Source organism: Mirounga angustirostris, unplaced genomic scaffold (genome assembly GCF_029215605.1).
Source record: "Mirounga angustirostris isolate CCGP_5_RB_7025 unplaced genomic scaffold, mMirAng1.0.hap1 SCAF_9, whole genome shotgun sequence".
Classification (NCBI taxonomy): Eukaryota; Metazoa; Chordata; class Mammalia; order Carnivora; family Phocidae; genus Mirounga; species Mirounga angustirostris.
The window spans coordinates 87,741,984-87,765,071 of record NW_026991717.1 but is presented as its reverse complement, the minus strand read 5'-3'; the positions used below and the strand labels follow the sequence as shown (position 1 = coordinate 87,765,071).

Here is a 23,088-nt window from a genome sequence, read left to right as displayed (position 1 = left end):
TCAATAAATACATCTACTCAAAACCAAAGGGAAATGAGAGCCATGTTGGACATAAAAGTCTGAAGTGTAAATCATCATCTCCCCCATGAATACATCTTTTGCATTCAGAATAAAAGAATAGATCTTTTATTCTGAGTGTCTGCTTCCCAATGAACATCATCAGCATTAACCCATTTATCTTCGCTATTCTTTGACTATTAGGAATAGTCTAAATTATACCTAATACAGTATAATCTGCTGTATTAGTCTAGCAAACAAATTAGTTACTATCAGAAAAGCCATACTAGAGTAGTAGCAAAACAAAACAAAACAAAAAAAGTTGCCTCTTTCCTTATAACATTTCCAATCTAGGTGAAAAAGTATGTGATGTATGAACAAAGTTTATAAATAAGACTTTATAGAAAGCTTAAAATGGATAGCAGAGAATATAAATCATGCATGAGTTCAGAAGATGGAGAGAGTTACAATATCAAAGAGGTTAAATTTGAATTAGATATGAAAAATACTTATGATTTATATCAGATGAGAGGAAAAGGAATAATTTCCCAAATAAGTAATAGGATATAAGTCATGGATAATAGACAGGTAAAATTAATTGCTTGCAGGAGAGATTATTTCAAATTAGGATAAGGTTAGGAAAGATCCCAAATGGACAATAAAGGTTTTTGGATTATATCCAGTGTACAATAAAAAAAAAAAAATCACCCAAGGTTTTTGATCAGAAAGTTGTATTAAAAAAGGAACAGTTTTTATTTTTTTAATTTTATTTTATTTAAATTCAAGTAATTAACACATAGTATATTATCATTAGTTTTAGAGGTAGAGTTCAGTGATTCATCAGTTGCATATAATACCCAGTGCTCATTACATCATGTGTCCTAAAAAAGGAACAGTTTATTATTATTATTTTTTAAGATTTTTATTTATTTATTTGACAGAGAGAGATACGGCAAGACAGGGAACACAAGCAGGGGGAAGTGGAAGAGGGAGAAGTAGGCTTCCCAACGAGCAGGGAGTCTGACGTGGGGCTCGATCCCAGGGTCCTGGGAACATGACCTGAGCCGAAGGCAGACGCTTAACGACTGAGCCATCCAGGTGCCCCAAAAAGGAACAGTTTAAAAAAACACAATTTTGGGAAAGGTTTACAAGTCATATTAAGAGACGTTGAAGATCCCTGTATATCTACTTTAGTCCATTATCTTAGGATAGAATGAGGATCCCCAGATGGTAAGGTATTTGCAACAAACAAGGACAGTGAGCCATGTGAACTTAACCATGGAAAAAATGGGTATAATTACTTCAATTTACTATGCCACTTTCCATAACAATCTAAAAGTAGGAACATCCCAAAGGAATATAAGAACAAAAAATGAAAAACAATGTACAAAACAAGAGATGGGAATTCGGCAAATTGACCAGAACCAAAAGAAACAAAGAATGCTCTGGAAGGGCATAAAATGAAAAAAGAATCTAGTTCACATGATAAGGCAAGGAAGTGAGGGAAAGAACAACTGTTTAACAACTAAGCAAAATGCAGTTTCCTTTTTTTTTTTAATTCACTAAGTACAAACATGTTTGTATCTCTGATTGTTGGTATCTTTTATTTCTCTCCAGGGAGATGAGTTATTTGTAAATGATTCATTCTTAGACATTTCTGCCAAGAACCCACTCTGGCTGATACAAAAACACCAATCAATGTTGCTGAAATGTTTCTGGTAGGTCACAGCCAGACCTGCTATGGGATTTCATATCATCAGTACTTTGGTACTAGAGTACCAAAGTTAGGTAACTGTGGCTCAGAAACAAATTGTCTTATACGGCAGCAGAGCCTAGCGTAATTATCATACACTCTTACTATCCATACAAAGTGCAGGGAACATCTGGTTTCTTTCAACCTCCAATTTAACTCTTTTTTTTTTTTTTTTTTTGGTCCTATTAGGAACAGGCTACAGTAGTTGCATAATTAAGAACAGAAATCACCTCTATGAGGAACTAGGGAAAATAAAAGAGGAACCAAGGGATGAAAGGGAAGTCACTCATTTTGTGTCTGCTCGTTTAAATTTTTTTATGTTATAGATCTTTTATTCTGAGTGTCTGCTTCCCATAGTAAGCCAGAGGGAAAGCAGGCTTAAACAGGGACAAGTCATCTTTCTTGCACAGCTTTGCAGTCAGACTGGCCCTTTGTAGTCTGGCCTAGCTCAGCCATATGTTCTTACCTGTCAGTGTCAAAGGAAGCACAGAGAAAGTGTAGTAACAACTGAACTCCAGAGTTATTTTCATTGCCAGCAGATAGGCCACAAACTAGAGACAATCTAGCAGCTGACTTTCTTGCTGCCCTATTCATCTGCCTCTCAAAGAAACTTTTTTATTTCCTACCAAATAGATGGGGCATGATGCACTGGAATTAGGACATAATCTAGGAAGGTAAGAGTTAGCTTGAGCTGGTTTCAAAGAATTATTGGACTACTGAAAGGAAAAAAAGATGAGGACACACCACAAATCGTTGGGAAAGATGATGAGAGGCAGACTAAGGCTTAAAGATCATTATAGGTTAGTAAGACCGGTTTCTGGAGAGGGGTGGTAACACCACTAAAAGATAAACAATATCCATGGCATAGAGAACCTTAGAATGTTAAGACACAAACGCATCTGTTTTATATGTAATGCTAACACTTCACTAAATCCAGTGTGACTTGTGCAGATCAAAAAAGAAAAACCTACCCATAAAATCTCTTTCCCATTGCCTAATATACAATGAATTACCCTTTACACTGTTAATAGAAATCTCAATAGTCTGTTTAGTACTGGTCTATTTTTAATCTTATTGAGTCTTTAAGAGGTTTCATGTGCATGACATTTTATTATACATTTGAAAGAAGAAAATAAAATAGCTTTAGCTCCTTGGAAGGAATTATATTTTGTGATACATGAAAGAAGCAAATTATGTAACTACTGTAAAAGCACCCACATGAGGTCCCCGGATGTCTGTTTTATTTGTATTAACTCAAATTTTGGGGGGGGGGCCACTCCTTTCTCTTACTCCCTCATTTCATTTGCATCAAAATTGCTAAATTAAACAAGTTGTAATGGGGGTTATTCAGTGCCTTGTAGTGATATTGTTCATTTGGGAAAAGTAAAAAAACAGTTTCAAGTTCATTATTTAGTATAGTTAGTGAATAAATCGCTTGAAATTCTATTACTATATGATTTTAAGCATTTTCTATCTTCTGCTTTTACTGATCTCTATTATATATTATATATGTTATTTTATATTATATATATGTTATATATGTTATTTTAAATATGACTCTACTGATATGCATTGGTTCATGCTAACATTGGTTTTTTTATGCTTTCTATTGTTTTCTTTTTAAGTTATTTTAATTCCAGTTAGTTAACATATAAGTGTTATTTTAGTTTCAGGTGTACAATATAGTGATTTAACAATTCCACACATCACCCAATGCTCATCAGGGCAAGTACACTCCTTAATCCCATCATCTATTTCACCCATCCCCCCACTGACCTCCCCTCTGGTAACCATCAGTTTGTTCTCTATAGTTAAAAGTCTGTTTCTTGGGTTTCTCACTCTTTTTCAACTTTGCTTGTTTGTTTTGTTTCTTAAGTTCCACATATGAGTGAAATCATATGGCATTTGTCTTTCTGTGACTGGCTTATTTTGCTTAGCATTATACTCTCTAGCTCCATCCATGTCATTGCAAATGGCAAGATTTCATTCTTTTTATGGCTGAATAATATTCCATTATATATATATATTATATATTATAATATTATACACTTATATATAATATATATATTATAATGGAGATATATATATATATATATATATATATATATATATATATATATAGAAGAGGTGATATGTATCACCTCTTCTTTATCCATTCATCTATCAATAGACACCTTGGCTATTGTAAATAATGCTGCAATAAACATAGGGGTGTATGTATCCCTTTGAATTAGTGTTGGAGCATTGGTGGTATAGTGGTTAGCATAGCTGCCTTCCTTTGAATTAGTGTTTTTGTATTCTTTGGGTAAATACCCAGTAGTGCAATTGCTGGATCTTAGGATAATTCTATTTTTAATTTTTTGAGGAACCTCCATACTGTTTTCCACTGTGTCTGCACCAGTTTGCATTCCTACCAACAGCGTAAGAGGGTTCCTTTTTCTCTACATCATCGCCAACACCTGTTGTTTCTTGTGTTGTTGATTTTAGCTGTTGTTACAGGTGTAAGATGATGTCTCAATGTAGTTTTGATTTGCATTTCCCTGATGGTAAGTGATGATGAGCATCTTTTCATGTATCTTTTGGCCACCTGTATATCTTCTTTGGAGAAATGTCTATTCATGTTTTCTGCCCATTTTTAGATTATTTGTTTTGGGGGAGGTGTTGAGTTTTAGAAGTTCTTTATAAGTTCTTTGGATACTAATCTTTCATCAGATAGGTCATCTGCAAATATCTTCTGTCATTCTGTAGGATACCTTTAGTTTTGTTGATTGTTTCCTTTGTTGTGCAGAAGCTTTTTATTTTGATGTAGTTCCAATAGTTTATTTTTGCTTTTGTCTCCCTTGCCTCAGGGGTCCTATCTAGAAAAAAAAAGTTGCTATAGCTCATATTTAGGTCTTTAATCATTTTGAATTTATTTTTGTGTATGGTGTAAGAAAATAGTCCTGTTTCATTCTTTTGCAGATGTATGCTAACATTTTTAAATCTCTTAACGTTATGCCTAGCTAGTCATACCTGTCAATGTAACATATTGATTTTCCCAAGGTCAAGGACAAAGGGCATTATATATTTGACATTTAATGAAAGCCATTCCCATTGGTGTCCACTTCTTTAGAATATTTCTGAGGGAGAAATCTATTTAAGTGAATTGCTTAAACATGTTTCATTCAGATCTGGTGACTTAAGTTTCATAATTCCAAAAACTTCTTTCAACAGTTCTTTCTGCAAATAACATCTTAGTCCCACTGGATTTTATGTAGAGCTACATAACATGTAAGAGAAAATGCATGATGTCAAGGGACTTTCAACCTAAAAGACAAAACTTGAAAATTATGAATCAAGTAAATATACTCTTTGATAAAGGCAAGTGGATATGTATCTAAGGACCTAAACTTGAGGAATAAAAATCAGGCAGATTCTTATATTTAGAGGTTCTGAGGCACAGAAGATCAGCCTGAAGAGGCTTTGTGTGATGCAGAGCTTCACAATAAAGTAGATTTGGAAAGTGCCTAGGTACAGTATTACTATATCTGGAAGAGAAATATATATTCCCTCATTTCGTTATTCACACAATTCTCTCAGCTATTTATAATTTGTAGCACTTTCTAAAAACAGTCTTGATAAGTGCTTTACAATTTTAAATAGAACCTAAAATACAAATTTTAGAACCTCAGATGTATGTTTTTATATTTTTTCCATGATATGTGTAATTTACTAGGGGGATGATCAAGAAAATATACACATACTCATATTTTCTCACCTGTCCCTTCCCCAAAAATCATATCAAAGTAAAAAAAAAAAAAAAACAAGATTTCAATTCTAATTCAGATCATATTATTCTTTCCTTTCTTCTTCAAATGAGTCTTTGAATCAACTGTGAGCCATTTGACTTTCCAGAAGTTTTCCTATTACTCACAATTAAAATATAAAACTGTGTATTTTGAGGAGTATCAAATATTATGTCATTTGTGGTCCAAAAATATTTCTAAGACTTTAAATAATTAGAAAAGTTATTAGTTTATGAGTATTTTTCCATTTTGAAAAAGGCAAAGGAAATATTAATCGTATCTTATAAAGCCACTATGTTTTGTTGTGTTTGGTTTTGATTTCATTTAATCAATTTCTTTTGTCTTATTGTGGAGTGAAGGATGTATACTAAGGAAATAAGGAAATTTGCTGGTTGATCTCTCTGCTCAAGTTATAGGAATTCTTTATTTCAAGAAGAAAGATACTATCTTTTGTCTTGCATTTGACTTCAGGCTGAAAAAGCACCATTAGTAGAGTAACTATACCTAGCATTCCAGGTTTAGCATGTTTCCTTATTTAAATGCTATCCTTAGGCACCAGATATGTGGAAAACTTCTCTCAGATCTATGATGTGCTATTGTATAATTTCTTAGGAGTACTTATCTTGCCTCTCAGTATAGGTCTCTTCATGTTAACTTGGAAAAATGGAAAGACATTGAAAAGGTAGAGAAGATGTGTCCATCTGAGGAAGTAACTAGAGCCACTAAATAACACATTTTGTAGTAGTTTTGGTTTTTAGGAAGGTCCCCTTTCTGATATCGGATACTTTTAAAATTATCCTTCGAAAATTATAGAAAATTTTCATGTTGGTTTTTTTTCTCCCAGACATCAGGTACCAATGTGGATTCATATTTCCCTAGGTTTTTAACTTTCTATAAATTGAAAGTAATAAAATGAAATCTGTTTTATTTGTCAAAGAAGCCTTTGGACAAGAGATGCCTTGAAATTGTTCTCCTTAACTTTCATTTGGTATAGTGGAAAGAGGATGGGCTTGCAATAAGGCATAATTTTATTTTTTACCAAACCAATAACTATTCTAGCTTCACAATCTTGGGCCAATTGTTTAAACTTGCTGAGTTCCATTTTCCTCAACTTTAAAAAGTATCACAGTGATAGCTATCATGCAGACTTCTTGTGACAATCAAGTAACAGAATGGAAAGCACCTATCTCCAATTCTAGCCTACGAGGAGAAAAAATGCCCCTATACTTCTCAGTGCTCCTGTGAAAAGCCATAGCCTCCTAAGACACAGAAAGGTTTATGACATAAGTTAGGGAATGTATGCTTTCAATTCCTCTAGAAACATTTTACTCTTCACATACCATGAGAATTAGATCTGTAGTTAATTGCTCTGACCCAGGAATGCCAAATGCTCTGAATTAGGTCCCTAGGTCAAGGCCCAAGGTGACAGGAAGCACTGTCTCTCTGTTTATATTTCAAAAAAAACATGAATCTAGAACCTGGAAATAGATCTAGGTCGTAAAGTAGTAGACACCCATGGTTTATAAGACTCTTGGAAAGATGCATTTATGTTTCAAAAGGTTAGAGTAAAAATCTAGGATTCTTTCCATCCCATCTCAGGATAAAGGGCTGGCTGTCTCTTATCTATAAATCTAATCTAATATTCTCTGTTCCTCACCTAGGACAGATTTGAAATTTGTATGCATAGGACTTTTGACCTGGCTTTCATAGAGACACCCCTGGGGTAAGGATCAGAGTGTAGAGAACAATATGATCATGATTTGCTTTTTAAGTAGATAATAATGTGATGGATTTAGAATACCTTGTGTGCACATTCAATACAAAACTATATTCATAATTTTATCATTGATCACATTCAAAATAAATTAAAAATGAGTTTAAAAACCCAAAAATGATCATATCAGTGTTTCAGAACGTTTTGCTTCATAAATAAACAAACCAAAATAGTCTTGGATTCAATCGCGAGGGTAAGACAAGTTCTCAAGTGAGCTTTGCAGTCATATTTTCATAGAGGGAAAACTTTCTACTTTCTTCTTCTTTTTTTTTAAGATTTTATTTATTTATTTGACAGAGAGAGAGAGAGAGAAAGAGAGAGCACACAAGCAAGGGGAGCTGCAGAGGGAGAGGGAGAAGTAGGCTCCCCACTGAGCAAGAAGCCTGATGCCGGACTTGATCCCAGGACCCTGGGATCATGACTTGAGCCGAAGGCAGACGCTTAACCAACTGAGCCACCCAGGCGCCCCTCTACTTTTCTAAAACATCCACAATATTGAGCTAGTGGCAAGTGGAGACCACAGGTCTCGATATCATTACCACAGATAGACATACACACACACACACACACACACGCACACACAACAGTTCAATGATTTTACCTAGGTGGAAAGAATACCACTTAATTAGATGCAAGACCAATTAATCAATATTAATTTATTTGACTTAGAGTGCCCAGTAAATGAAAGTCATATCTATCTCTGCTTAGGTTTCTGTCACTGTCAATATTTTACAAAGATGCTCAAAGTCATTGGTGTTATGTCATTCTTCTAGGCTTCAGGAGTTGGTTTCCCAAAGTCATAAAATCTCATTGCTTTAAAAACTTAAGTAGTCTAGGAGATGGCATGATATAGGATCATATTCCCAGAAGGTTTAATAATGCAAATTGTGGGGTATCATAGTGACCTTTTAGCTACAATGGTAACTTTCACGATACTGACTGGGAAGCAGACACGCAGCATGTTTAGCCTGTTGCTGACCTTGTGCTAGTTACTCATTCACCAAAGCTCTATTTGAATTCAACATTGCATTCATACTTGAACTCAGACTAGAAACAGGTACATTGCATGCATACAAAAATGATTAATTTCAAAATTCAATTAACTGATAAACTGTTTCATTGTTCTTTACGTATTTTTCTGTCTCTGGTTTTAAAATTAAGTCCTTTTTCAATAAGTTTTAGTAAAATTGCTTGAATCAACCTTCTAAGAGAGTTGTTCCTAATGGCATCTGTTTTCCTCAGCTATTTATAGCAATCATCTGTTTATCTGTACAAAAACAGGTATTGACTGCACTCTATGTTCATAACATGCTAGACACTGGTGGGGCAAAAAGATATAAAATCTATTGAGAGTTTTGGGGTACCTGGATGGCTCAGTTGGTTATGCATCCGAATCTTAATTTTGGCTCAGGTCATGATCTCAGGGTCATGAGACTGAGCTACATGTCTGGCTCCACGCTCAGTGGGGAGTTTGCTTGAGATTCTCTCTCTCCTTCTGCCCCTCCCCACCAGTCTCTCTCTAACAATAAATAAATCTTAAAAAAATAAAACTATTGAGAGTTTTATAATCTCATTGGGGAAGAGATCCAGTGCCAAAAGAGTATGGTGCTGAATATAAATTCTACAGTTTGAAGAAAGGTAAGATGATTGTAAACCTCCATGATCAGAGAAAGCTTCATAGCAATGGGGGAAAATAGTCCCTGCATGCAGAAGTGGGTTTAAAAAGGGAGTGGGGGCTGGGTTGCCAGAGGTGGGGGTGGGATGAAATGGGTGAAGAGGGTCAAAAGGTATAAACTTCCAGTTATAAAACAATCATGAGGATGTAATGTATACCACGACGACTATAGTTAATGATACTATATTGTATATTCGAAAGTGGCTAAGAGAGCATACCTTAAAAGTCCTCATCACAAGAAAATCTATTTTTTTGTAACTATGGTAACAAATTTTAACTAGATTCATTGTAGTGATCATTTTACAGTATATACAAATATTGAATCATGCTGTATATCTGAAACTAATAAAATGTTATATGCCAATTATACCTCAATTAAAAAAAATAAAAGCATCCCTGTGTAAAGAAAAAAAAAGTGAAAAGATAAGAAAGAAAAAGTTATGTCTGAGGGCCACTGAGGCAATGATTTTTCATGGATCATGTGGTTAACATCAAAATAAAGTGGCAAATAAATTATAAGAATATATGAAGACCAGATTATAGAGCCATATTAAAGGGAGCCCAAGAATATTTCAATAGTTTAAGTAACTGAGAATCTGTTAGAAAGATTAAAACTAAATTCTTACTTCCAGAACAATTCTTTATCTCAAAATGAGTGATTTTTTGCACAGTTAGCATAGATTCATAATCCTTTTCCATAGCTTTTAGGGAAAAGGAAGGGATCTAGTCCAAGAGAATTACTGTTGCTCATTATTCCCTATGGGTTATAGTTTCCATTGCTGACAAGGGAGCTTGTGGGAAGAGAATGAGTCTAGCAATCTGCAAGTGCCCAAGGATCCTGGCTGCTTTTGCAAAGAAACAACTCAGTTGCCAGAAGGTCTCAGCAGGGACAAGAGCAGCAATGCAGACCAAAGGCAGGTCCTGATGCCTTACGTAGCCCTAAGAGAAGGCTCTAAGTCCTCTCAGTTTATAGGATCAGCCTTGGTAAGAGTAGCCTAGCTTCTGAACCCAAGCTGTACAAACACAAGTAATGAACCAATCTTTTCAAAACTCATTGAAAAACATACTCCAAAATTTGAAACATTGAATTGTTTCCTCATCAAACCACTGCATTTTAATGAAAGTGTATCATCAAACTTTGTATTAAGCCAACAGGTTACAAAATTTCTTGCTCCTAGAAAATGGTTTAGACCTTTTATTTGTTTCTCAGAGCTTGAAACAGGGTTAATTAATAAATTAATACTTGTAAATTAGAGAGTATTTTATAACACACAAACACATTCAAATATCTTTTGCCACCAATATTTGTGAGTACCTGCAATATAATAGGTACTATGGCAGGTACTGCAAATGTTTCGATCTCCTGTGGGACAGGCAATACTAATGTCACCTCTCCCAGTTTACAAATAAGGAACTTGAATCCAAAAAAAGGCCAAAGTACCCTACCCATAATCACACAGCAGGAAAGTAATTAAATTAGGACTTAGATCCAGACCCTATAACATTAAATCTTATATTCTTTGAATTGCATGAGTCTGCTTTCCCAGCAAAAACTCAATAACTATATGCTAAATAGGAATGGGAGGGTGATATATTAAGAATAACAAATCAAAGTCTTATTGGGGTAGAAAGACCCTTGGAAGCACGCCTGAGGAAATGAAGGCCTGGCCAACTGTTATGAGACTGAACAGAAAGTAACTGATGCATCTATCAAATCACTCATTCATTCAAAAAGCACTTTACAAACACCTATATGCTTTATGCTGAATAGATGGTGTTATAGCAAGCATGAGGTTGGGGAGAGAACATGCCTGTGATGTCATGTGCCTTGACAGAAATAAGGAATAAAGGCAGGCAAGCTAGCTGAAAAGTCAAGTTGCCAATTCTACTTTAGGTATGTTATGCTGCAGCAAGAATGATTTATATAGACCACACATTTGTCAATTCATTACTGGAAATCAGAAGAGGAGTTATGTCTAGAGATAAATTATTGAGAAATTACATGGCGATGTAGTTTAAAATCATGACTAAAAAGCCAGTCACAAAGAACTACATATTGTGTAATCCCAATTAAAAGAAATGTCCAGAATAGGCAAATCTATAGAAACAGAAAGTAGATTAGTGGTCTCCTAGAGCTGCAGGAAAGAGTTAGGAGATTGCAGGGTGATGGTTGGGGAGTGCATGGTTTATTTTTCAGGTAATGAAAATTTTATAAAAATGATTGTGGTAATAGATATGCACCCTGTGTTTATGCTAAAAACTATTGAATTGTACACTTTAAATAGTGAATTATATGGGTATGTGAATTATGTCTTAATAAAGCTGCTAAAAACAAAGCTGTAACTATAGATGAGTTATCAGAAGGATAAGAAATAAAGGAAATTCAAAGGACCAAAGAGACTGAGGAGTAGCTATAATTAAATGGAAAGAAGAAGGCTGTAAATAATGAGGCAAACAATACATTCAAAAATCTTATTGAGCAAATGTCCTAGATTTGAAGTAAACTGAGTAAAAGGCATGAATGCAAGATTTTCCTAAGGGAAAAGGAGAATGGCAACTTTAAGTAACTACAAGGCTCTGTCCAAATTCTAGAATTATGGTAGACTAGGTGCACTATCTAGTCTACAATTTCTCAGAATAGAGTGGCAGAGGGCAAATCCAATCAAGTCCTTAGAAGGATGCTTAAGAGTCAAGAATGAGAGAGAAGAAGCAAATGCCAGTACCAAAGAGTCAAAAGCAGAATTATAAAAGTGGGATGGAGCCAAGAGTTATAAAGTCTCCAAAAAAGAGTTGGATACTAATATAGGAGGCATTCATTAAGTCATATAATATATTATTTCTTGAACATTAATTATGTAATAATAAAGAACAGAAATCTTAATGTCTTTCCTGGTGGAACTAATAGTTGACTAGCAAAGGTAGATATTTTTATAATAACTGATAAAAATGCAAAGTTCTAACTGGAGGAAGTGCTAAAAACAAGAGTTATCGGGATCCTAAAAGACCATCGTGGGATGACTGTTACGGAGAAAGAAAAGGCTACATTGAGAAAGCAATGCTTGAATTGCAATTTGAGAATTAAAAATAAATAAAGAGGTATTTTGGGAAAGTATATCGGATACAAAGGATTGAAGAGTGCATTGTGAATGGCGCAAAGAAACTAAAGAGTTTCTTTGGTTGTTAGAAACCATGTAGGGCCTTACAAGTCATCTAAAAGAGATTTTCTTTATCCAAAGAACAATGAGATTTTATCAAAAGATTTTAAGTGTGTGGAGGGGAGCATGGCAACATAATCAAATTAACATTTGCAATATAAAGAACTGATTGAAGGGGTACCTAGTTGGTGCAGCCAGCTGAGCTTCTGACTTGATTTCGGCTCAGGTCATGATGTAAGGGTCCTGAGATCAAGCCGCACAGCAGGCTCTACTCTCAGTGGGGAGTCTGCTTGAGATTCTCTCCCTCTCCCTTGCTCCTCCCCCAGCTTGCACACACTCTCTAAAATATATAAATGAATCTTAAAAAAAAAAAAAAGAACTAATTGAAGAAAGGCTGAGTGAATAATGATAGATAGGACATGATGGCATCATACAAGCAAAAGATCATGATAGCTTGGATAAGGGTGGTAGTGATTATGGTAGAGATGGAGAAAAAAGGGTCAAGTTCAATAATATTTAAAAGGAAATTTGTCAGGATTTGTTAAAGCCCTGAATAAAAGGTGACAAGAGAGAGAAAAGGGTATCAGGCTTGTTCCTGTGCTTTTGGCTTATGCCACGGAATGGTGCCATTCTTTAGATAAGTAACAATGAAAGGAGTGAATTGGAAGAGAAAGATAACAAGGCCAGCTTTCATCTCCATATAGGTCATAGTGAGAGCACTGGATATGGATCAAATCACCAAGGGAATAGGGAGTGAAGAATGAGAACATTAAAAAACCCCAGGACTGTGCCGAGATAAAATGCAAAGAAGAAATAGAAGGAATGGATAGAAATTCAGAAGGAAAAGGAAGGGGGAACCCTAACATGGAAACTCAGGGAGGGTAGTTTTCCAGAGAGGGTAGCCATCAGTTTTAAGTTATTCTGAAATATTGAATGAGATGTTACTATAAATAGCCATCAGGAGAAGCAGCAGAGAGGTCATTGATGAATTTATTGAGTGCTATACCAGTGCAGAGAATGGGCAGGAAGCTAGATTGTGTGGCTTTCAGTGGGAGTGGGATATACTGAGACAATGAAATTCTGAAAAAATAAAAATGATAATTCTTAAAACCTATTTGGTTCTTAAAGGAAGGAGATGAGGTGGTAGTGATGGGGGCATAGGTGGTAAACTAAGGGACTTTATTCATGTGTTGTTTGATTTTTAGTCAACGCAAGCCTGAAAATATATATTTTTTAAGATTTTTATTTATTTTTTAGAGAGAGAGAGAGCACAAGCAGGGGGAGTGGCAGAGGGAGAGGGAGAAGCAGGCTCCCTGCTGAGCAGGGAGCCCGATGTGGGGCTCGATCCCAGAACCCTGGGATCATGACCTGAGCTGAAGGCAGATGCTTAACTGTCTGAGCCACCCAAGCACCCCTATATTTTTTTAATTATTGGGGGGAAAATTTTTACTCGGAAAAGAAAAGTAAAGTGCATAAGATAAAGGATAGTGACAATTCCTGACAGTAAAGATGGGAAATGAAAGGCAAAACACCGGTGCAGAGCTTGGGGTTAGTTATAATGCTTGAAGAGCCAGAGCTGGAGAAGCTGTGGGTGTACTGCATGTGAATATAAAAGTCTCATTTAATGACAGAGGCTGTGATAGGCAAGATCAGGTAAAAATTTCCTCCTTTAAGACAAAAGGAGGCCTCTGAATGTTTCTAAGCAGGGGAAATGTGTCAACCCCAGGAAGAGATGGGGGAGGAATGCAATCTCTGTAATTGCTACTTTGTGGAACCAGGTAAGCAATAAAGAAGAGACAAAAGGGGGAAAGGACTACTGAGCTGCATAAACTCATTGAAGATTTTTTTCTATTAGTTTGGTTTTTGTGTGTATCATCTCCCAAGTCCACAGCTTTCCACATTTGTCTAGTTTAAATTTGTTAAATAACTCTAGCAGACCAATATTCCCAGATTAAGATTGCTTATTTTGAAAACTAAATATTCACAAGAATATTCAGTTCATAGTCCTAGTTCAGATGTTCTTATTTTTGCCTATAGAGTTTAGAATAAAATTCTGGGAACCGAGACATATGGAGCTAGAAATGATCTTTTTTTCATAATCTCTTAAAATTTCTTCCCTGACAAGATCATAGCAAAATTATATATTTCTAAAAATTGAACTGTTGATTTACTATAAACCTATTTCAGTATTCCCTATAAAATTACTTAGAAACATTATTTCTACAATGCCTTTATTATGTTATATGGTGTAATAATGAGGCATTTTCCTTTTCTTTATCGAAAATGGCTAAAATAGCATATAATTATGGGAATGTATTATTTATTCTCTAGACTTCAATTGATCCTTTTTGATAGACATACCATACTTTGTGGCATTTACATTGGACTTTGAGGTGTAGACAGGAATATGAAATACATTAAAATTAATGAAATACAAATTAAAGAAATATAAATCTACCTTGAACATAATTTACAATTTCTTTTGCAGTGTCTTAGTTCATTCGGGCTGTAAAATATCACAGACTGGTTAGCTTATTAAAAACAGAAATTTGAGAGCAACTTCCCTACGTTTTATTGTGACCACTACAACACATGTCTCACCCAGGACTGTCCATCTGTGAAAAAGAAACACTGCAGTGGTGGGAAACACAAAGAGAATGTGAAAGACTACTCTCAGAAATGGATGGAAGAACAGGCTCAGAGCCTGACTGACAAAACAACTGCTGTATTTCAATAAGGAAAGATACCTCCTACTCCTGCACAGGCAAGGATCCCACTTACCCCCCAGTCTCCTGGGTCTGCCTTGCGCTGGTATGATGCCAGCACTCTATATGGGGGGGCCCTCCCATGATGCCAATGATGGGCCCTCCTCTTCCTGGGATGATGCCAGTGGGACCTGCTCCTGAAATGAGTCTGCCTATGGGAGGCCACATGCCAGGAATGCCGGGGCCCCCAGTGATGAGATCTATTGCCCACACGGTACCCACGCAGCAAGGAATGACTCAAGATGGGACAGATGAGGAGAAGGGGGAGCCTCCTTTATATCCATTTTATATTACTTGTTCTGCTTCCCCAGGAGATAATGGTGGTGTGACTCTAGGTATTTTTTAACAGCAGGACAAGGAAGACTTGTTCCTCCTTCCTATCAAAGAGAGAATAGTTTTGGCAGGGGAGTAGTGAGATTAAAAAAAAAAAATCAATTTTCATTTGTCTTGTGAAATGTGGAAATAAAATTGTCAACTGTTTTAGTTAAAAAAAAAAAAAAACACAGAAATTTATTTCTCACAGTTCTGGAGGCTGGCACAGGCTGAAATCAAGGTGCCGGCATGGTCAGGTGAGGGCCTTCTTCCAGTCGGAGATTTGTCATTGTATTTTAGGCAAAAGTGACAAGCTAGCTCTCTGGGACTTCTTTTATAAGGACATAATAACAATCATGCAGGCTCTGACCTAAACACCTCCCAAAGGCCCCACACCTCCTAATACCATTACATTGGGCATTAGATTTTCAACACATGAATATGGGGGAGGAGGGATACATACGTTCAAACCATAGCACATTGTAATATATATTTTTACTTATATTGGTTCATATGTAAAAGGCACCGCCATTTTTTCATGTCAAATAAACCTGAATATACTGAACCATACTATGTGCAGGAAGCCAGCAAGGCTGATAAAACATCTAATGTGCTAATTAGCTGGCAGAACTTCTCCTCTAATGGCACATCTTTCCCCATTCAAAATAACCATGACAAAATAGGAGCAAATCACATCTGTCAACTGTTAAGATTATCATAAAGTTCTGGCTAAAAATGCCTTTGCAAGTATTATTATATTCCCTGGACAGTTTAAAAAAGCATAGTCATGATATTTTCCTATCTAGTAGCTTTAAATTGTTTCATAAGTGACCATTACAGTAAAGTGAAAAAAATGCATGAGCCAATCTGTACATACTGCATGGCTGTTATAGTTTATCAAATAGGAAGCAGGTTTAAAAGCAATATATTCTTTCATTCTTTCCTAGGTGGGGTACACCCAATATTCTTCGAAAGTTGGCTAAACTGATTTTGATGCTTTCCATAAGTTGTAAAGTTCTTCATTCTAACCTTTTGGAAATCGTATAAGCTAACATAACTTCTAATATCACATAATTTCTATTGCAATTTCTGGATGTAAACATTTATAGAGCATTTTTTGAAAATTCAACTATATAAAAATATTAGTAAAATCTTATGGTAAGATTTTCATGGAAGGCAATGACAACTTGCTCTTTCCTACTTATATATCCTGGATTGTTCCCTAGACAGCATGGGGGTAGGGGTAAAAAATAAAGTATGGGAAGAATGAGACCTGAATTTTAACTCCTACTCAACCATTGGCCTACCTGAAGAATTAGCCTAGTGGACTGTGGACTGCAATGATAAGAGCAATCTTTACATATCTGACAGTCTGTCTTATGCAAAAGACTTAAAGTGTGTGCCTCCAAATGTTTTTTGATTCAAGATGAGAATACTTTCTAGATATCAAGCCTAAAGGTATCTTAGCCTCTAAGAAGAGGTAATCACATCTTCAGCATTACCAGGATATCACATCAGGGTTCTTGTGACTCAGATATCTCTGTGTTCCATTCTAAATAGGAGAGTCAGTGATTCCATAATGTTCTCTCTGAGCCTTAATTTCCTCATCTCAGAAAGAAGAAACCATCATAGTTAAAGAGTAAAGCAGTCAAATTTAAAATCGAGATAAGGGGATGAAGAGGCAAAAAAAAATATGAGCCTTGTCATATAAGCCCCACTAGGTAGCTCTACTATAAAAACTTAATCTTGAAGTTGAACTATTGCTAACTCACAGTTTCCTCATGCTGATTGCACAAGTGCCTGGCTCATCTCCGCAGCACTGTTAAATTAGAGGAAAAAAATAGTAATTTGTTACTTTTAGCTGAGTAGCTCAATATTGTTGTTGCATGTCCAGAATTTGTTACATTTTTTGTCACTGCATTTTTTGCTGTTTTATGATTCCACATAAAAATGATACACAATGAAATAAGAAATGGAAGTATTTTCAAACTTCCTGTTTAATCTGAATTGGTTTTCTTATGCATTATGATTAAATAATGCATTTCTTTATAATTGATATGAGATTTTCAAATGTGGAATAATTTTATTATGGGTTATATGTTTAAATAGGATATATATAGTTAATATTGACAGTATTTTAAACATAAAGCAGCATCTCAATATACACCATAAATCTCATGATTTCTTATAAAACTTTTTAGCATATTTTTCTATATAAAACATGCAGCCCTTTAAAGTTGGAGAGATTATTATTTGTATGAAGACTATTATCATAGATTAGTAAAAGTTTATTACTTTTGGTTCCAGATCCTTTGACCTGTCCCACCTTGGTACTTTAGGTGATATTAATCAATAAAGTCCAGAAACACAACAGATTTTACTTTTTCCCACCCCTTTTCTTCTGTAGGTATCCATATTTTTAAAACATTGTTTTTATCCATAAACTCAAATAAAATATTGTATCCTTTAAAATTAGATTTTTGGCAGTAAACTTAACTATACATTAAAATCACCTTAATGCTCAATCTGTTTCTCTTCCATAATCCCAAGCATCTGACTTTCACTCTGGGGGACAACTCATACTGTTCATTCTACAAATATCCTTTCCTCCTTTGTCAGCCAGCCTAGCTGTTACTCATCCTTAAAGGCCTAGTTCAAATGTCTACATGATGCAGCTTGCTTCAAAACCTTCAGGGATAAGTACTTGCTTCATCATCTGTATTTCCAAAGGAGGTTATATTTATCTCCAAGAGCATTTTTGTTCCACTTTAGAAATTTAACACTTAAATAGTTGGTAATTATGTTACAGTGCAATGAATTTTATAACTTAGCATCATTCAACATTCCTAACCATTATCCCAGAGAAAACCATAGCATAACAAAATTTAAACCAAATGGATTAATTTTCTATTGATGTATAACAAATTACCATAAATTTAGTGGCTTAAAACAATATCTGTTTATTATCTCACAACATCTGTATGTCTGGCTCTCTGTCAGGGAAGAAGGCTGAAGTCTCATGGCCCTCATAGGCACTTTATGACCTGAAAATGTGTGTTTTCAAGGTGAACAGGACTGCATCTCTCTGACTTCTGTCTCTAACCTCTAGACTCCCTGTTAGGAGCTCATATGATTAGGTCAGGACCAACCAGGATATTACTTCTGATGAACTCATTCGATTAGAAACCTTAATTACATCTGCAAAACCCTCTTGCCATATAACCTAACATAACCATGAAAGTGATATCCCAACATAACCACAAGAGAGAGTAGTGGAGTGGTCTGCACTAGCAGAGAATTTTCACAGTGACATTGTTTAAGAATTGCTGTTCAAAGGTGATAATATAAACAATGACTTTTAGATCGTTTCAGTGTTTTAAAAATCACAGATAATGTACTCCGTTTTGCCTCCATTCTGGATACACTGCTCTGACCATTTTTGCCATGGTGCATTACTGTTTGGGTATCAAAAATTTACTTAATGAGATATTTGATACAGCTCAGGATTCTTTTTTCCTGGAAGAATATGAAAAAATGCCAACTTGTTTATTTTATTTTAGCTGGATATGAAAAAATATAGAGAAATTACAGCTACAGAAAAGACTTAAATTTTTTATCAGAATTTAAAGGAAATATAAAAAACAAGGACTTGCTTGTTTAAAATATAGAATTGTTTCTCACACCTAGTCTTCCCAGACAGCACAACTTTCTCAAAGTAAGAAATGGCATCTGGACAAAGATCAAATCAGGGCTCTTTTTGTAAAATGTGGCCTCAGGATAAATTTCAGATTGAGAGAGCATCTGTAAAACCTTTTGTTAAGGCTTCAGAAAGATTTAAGGCAGTTCCTTGTAGACCTTCTCCACCAGGAAAAAAAATGACTTCTAAGAATAATAAGGGCATGCCTTCTATAACCTCTTAGCTAGATAAAATGTTTTTAAAAAATCTTAAGGGTATCCTACTTAGATTTTCTTGCCTAGAAAAAAGGTCTGCTATGAATCTAAGGGGCTTGCCTTTTAGATACTCTTTACTAGACAAGGATTCTTTAAAGTTGTGAGCTAGAGAAGGGATCCTTTCAGAAAAAAAATGTGGGTGTGGGCCCACAATTAGCAAATGAACAGATTTATAACTTGATACATAAAAATGAACAAATTTTTTAAATAATTGTACCAACTTGTACTCAAAGAGACAGCTACAATGAAAAGGTATCTCAGGCATCAAATTTCTATGAGCAGGAAGCAGGCTGTAAAATTTACTCAGCTGAGAGCTTGGCCATTGCTTATGGAAAAGAAGGAATGATTCAGTTTGGAGCCCCAAAGGATAGAGCCAAAACCAGAAGTCAACAACCCCAGGGGGCAGAACTGGGCCTTAACCAGCATATGTTTCCTGCAACCAAAGCAGATCAATCATCACCTGAGCCGAGCTGGATTTCACATTGCTGTAGAACAATGACTTTCATGTGCCTATTTCCTGTTTTAAATGGATATGTCTATAATAATTATCATGTCTCCCAGTCTATGCTGAATGTGTGGGAGGCACATCTCTTTGATGTACAGATTTTCAGATTAAGAAGCACCTTATTTGAGGAGTCTCATTCACACCTGGACCTGATTTAGATGATGAAATGCTAGGCTTTAAACCTGATTGTGATAATATAATGAGATAAAACTTGGGGAGTCTTGTGAGGGACTGCATATATTTTGCACTTGGGAGGGAAAGGAGTCATTAGAATCCAGAGTAAAGGGACAGGTGGAGCAAGATGGTGGAGGAGTAGGAGACCTGGATTCTGTCTGGTCTCAGGAATTCAGCTGGATAGGGATCAAACCATTCTGATCACCTACAAACTCAACAGGAGATCGAAGAAAATAATAGCAACAACTCTCTGAACAGAAAAGTGACCACTTTCTGGAAGGTAGGACGTGCGGAAAAGAGAATCCAAGGCGATATGCAGAAGGATAGACGGCGGGGGAGGGGGCCTCAGTCAGCCGCTTCTGGCAAGTGATAGAGCAGCGGAGCACAAAATTGGAACTTCTAGAAGTCAGCTCCACTGAGGGACATTGCTCCAGTGGCTAAGTGGGGGGTGGAACCCTCACGGGACAGTGTGGTCTCAGGACCCTCAGGGTCACAGAAAGACCGGGGGTGCCTGAGTGCGGTAGAGCTCCCAGGTATTGGAGTGGGTAAGCCAGCTGCGGAGACGGAGCCGAGGAGCGGGGTCTCAGCTCGGGGTGGCCATAAACGCTGATCCGCGGCACAGTCGGGCCACTGTTCCTCCAGCAGGGACCCAACAAGCAGCAGATCTGGGGAGACTCCCCTTCCTCCCCTAGGAGGAGCGGCACAGGAGCGCACTGCAGGTATCTGCTGGGTTTGGAGACTCCACACCGAGTGGGGTGCCAGAGATAGAAATGCTCGGTCACAGGCCGGGTGAGCATGGAGTGCGGCCAGAGACCTGGGAGATGGGAGTGATTGACTGCTTTTCTCTGGGGGCTCACTGAGGAGCAGGGCCCCGGGTTCTCGACTCCTGAGGGGCAGAGAGTGGGAGGCCACTATTTTCACTCTCATCCTCCAAAGCTGCATGGGAAGCTTGCAGGGAACAAAAGCTCCTAAGAGCAAACCGGAGCAGATTACATAGCCCAGACAGGCAAGGGCGGGGCAATTCCACCTCCCGCAAAGACATTTGGGAACCACGGCAACAGGCCCCTCCCCCAGAAGATCAGCAAGAACAGCCAGCCAAGACCAAGTTTACCAATCAATGAGAACGGCAGAACTCCAGCACTAGGGGAATACTGCACATAGAATCCATGGCTTTTTTACCATGATTCTTTAGTCTTTCAAAGTTAATTTTTTTTAACTGCCTTTTTTTTTAATTTTTCTTTTTCCCTTTTTCAACCAACATCTTATCAATCCCTTTTTTAAAAAACATTTTTATTTTACATTTTTAGAGTCATATTCTATCCCTTCATAGTAGTTACCCTTATTTTTGGCATATATATATATAAGTTGTTCTCTCTTTACCCTAAATCTCTAGTGTATGGTTTTGTTCTAGTCTCCTGCCTGATCATATTCTCTCCCTTTTTTTTTCTTTTTTTTTTAAATCCTCTTCTTGCATTTTTCAAACAACTTCTTATCAATTCCTTTTATAAAATTTTTTATAATTTTCATCTTTACAGTCATATTCCATCCCTTTATCATATCAACCCTTATTTTTGTACATATATAAGTTTTTCTTCTTTTAAAATTTTGGGAGGCACTTCCTTCTAACAGACCAAAATACACCCAAAATCTAGTGTGTGGCACTAATCTATGCACCAGCCTGATCATATTTGATCATATTCTGGTTTGTTTTGTTTTGTTTTGTTCTGTTTTTGTTTGTTTTTATCTTTTTCCTTTTGTTTTGTTTTTTTTTTTTCTTTTTCTTTTTCTTTTTTCTTTCTTTCCCTTTCTTTTCCCCTGGCTTCAGGTCTTTTCTGAATGGTGTAGAGTATATTTTCTGGGGATGTTGTTACCCTGTTAGTATTTTGTTCTCTCATTCATCTATTATCCTCTGGACAAAATGACAAGATGGAAAAAATCACCTCAACAAAAAGAACAAGAGGTAGTACCAACTGCCAGGAATCTACTCAATACAGACATTAGCACAATGTCAGATCTAGAGTTCAGAATCATCACTTTAAAGATACTAGCTGGGCTTGAAAAAAGCATGGACGTTATTAGAGAAACCCTTTCTGGAGAAATAAAAGAACTAAAATCTAACCAAGTCAAAATTTAAAAAGCTATTAATGAGGTGCAATAAAAAATGGGAGCACTGACTGCTAGGATAAATGAGGCAGAAGAGAGAATCAGTGATATAGAAGACCAAATGATGGAAAATAAAGAAGCTGAGAAAAAGAGAGATAAACAACTACTGGATCACAAGGGTAGAATTCGAGAGATAAGCGATACCATAAGATGAAACACCATTAGAATAATTGGGATCCCAGAAGAAGAAGAAAGAGAGAGAGGGGCAGAAGGTATGTTGGAGCAAATTATAGCAGAGAACATCCCTAATTTGGGGAAGGAAATAGGCATCAAAATCCAGGAGGCACAGAAAACCCACCTCAAAATCAATAAAAATAGGTCAACACCCTGACATCTAAGTAAAACTTATGAGTATCAGAGACAAAGAGAAAATCCTGGAAGCAGCTAGGGAGAAGAGATATGTAACCTACAATGGTAGAAACATTAGATTGGCAACAGACCTATCCACAGAGACATGGCAGGTCAGAAAGGACTGGCATGATATATTCAGAGCACTAAACGAGAAAAATATGGAGCCAAGAATACTATATCCAGCTAGGCTGTCATTGAAAATTGAAGGAGAGATCAAAAGACTTTCAGGACAAACAAAAACTAAAGGAATTTGCAAACACCAAACCAGACCTACAAGAAATATTGAAAGGGGTCCTCTAAGCAAAGAGAGAGCCTAAAAGCAACATGGACCAGAAAGGAACACAGACAATATACAGTAACAGTCACCTTGCAGGCAATACAATGGCACTAAATTCCTATCTTTCAATAGTTACCCTGAATGTAAATGGGCTAAATGCCCCAATCAAAAGACACAGGCTATCAGATTGGATTAAAAAACAAGACCCATCAATACGCTGTCACAAGAGACTCACTTTAGACCCAAAGACACCCCCAGATTGAAAGAGAGGGGGTGGAAAACCATTTACCATGCTAAAGGACACCAAAAGAAAGCTGAGGTGGCAATCCTTATATCAGACAAATTAGATTTTAAACCAAAGACTGTACTAAGAGATCAAGAAGGACACTATATCCTACTTAAAGGGTCTATCCAACAAGAAGACCTAACAATTGTAAACATCTATGCCGCT

At 36.3% G+C, this 23,088-nt stretch overlaps 1 protein-coding gene, 1 long non-coding RNA gene and 1 pseudogene across 2 annotated transcripts in view; 1 reads left to right on the top strand and 2 right to left on the bottom strand.

Moving 5' to 3' along the window:
- The window catches only part of LOC123861542 (uncharacterized), a 1,204,655-nt gene that overhangs the window by 589,132 nt on the left and 592,435 nt on the right, over positions 1-23,088 (bottom strand). The window lies entirely within an intron of this gene.
- On the top strand, positions 14,423-15,166 carry LOC123862168 (U1 small nuclear ribonucleoprotein C-like; annotated as a pseudogene).
- Positions 15,207-23,088, bottom strand: part of LOC135361607 (uncharacterized) — a 35,107-nt gene continuing 27,225 nt past the window's right edge. Inside the window, exon 3 of the long non-coding RNA XR_010405162.1 lies at positions 15,207-17,035. This is a non-coding gene — a long non-coding RNA (uncharacterized LOC135361607). The remainder of the gene's footprint in view (positions 17,036-23,088) is intronic.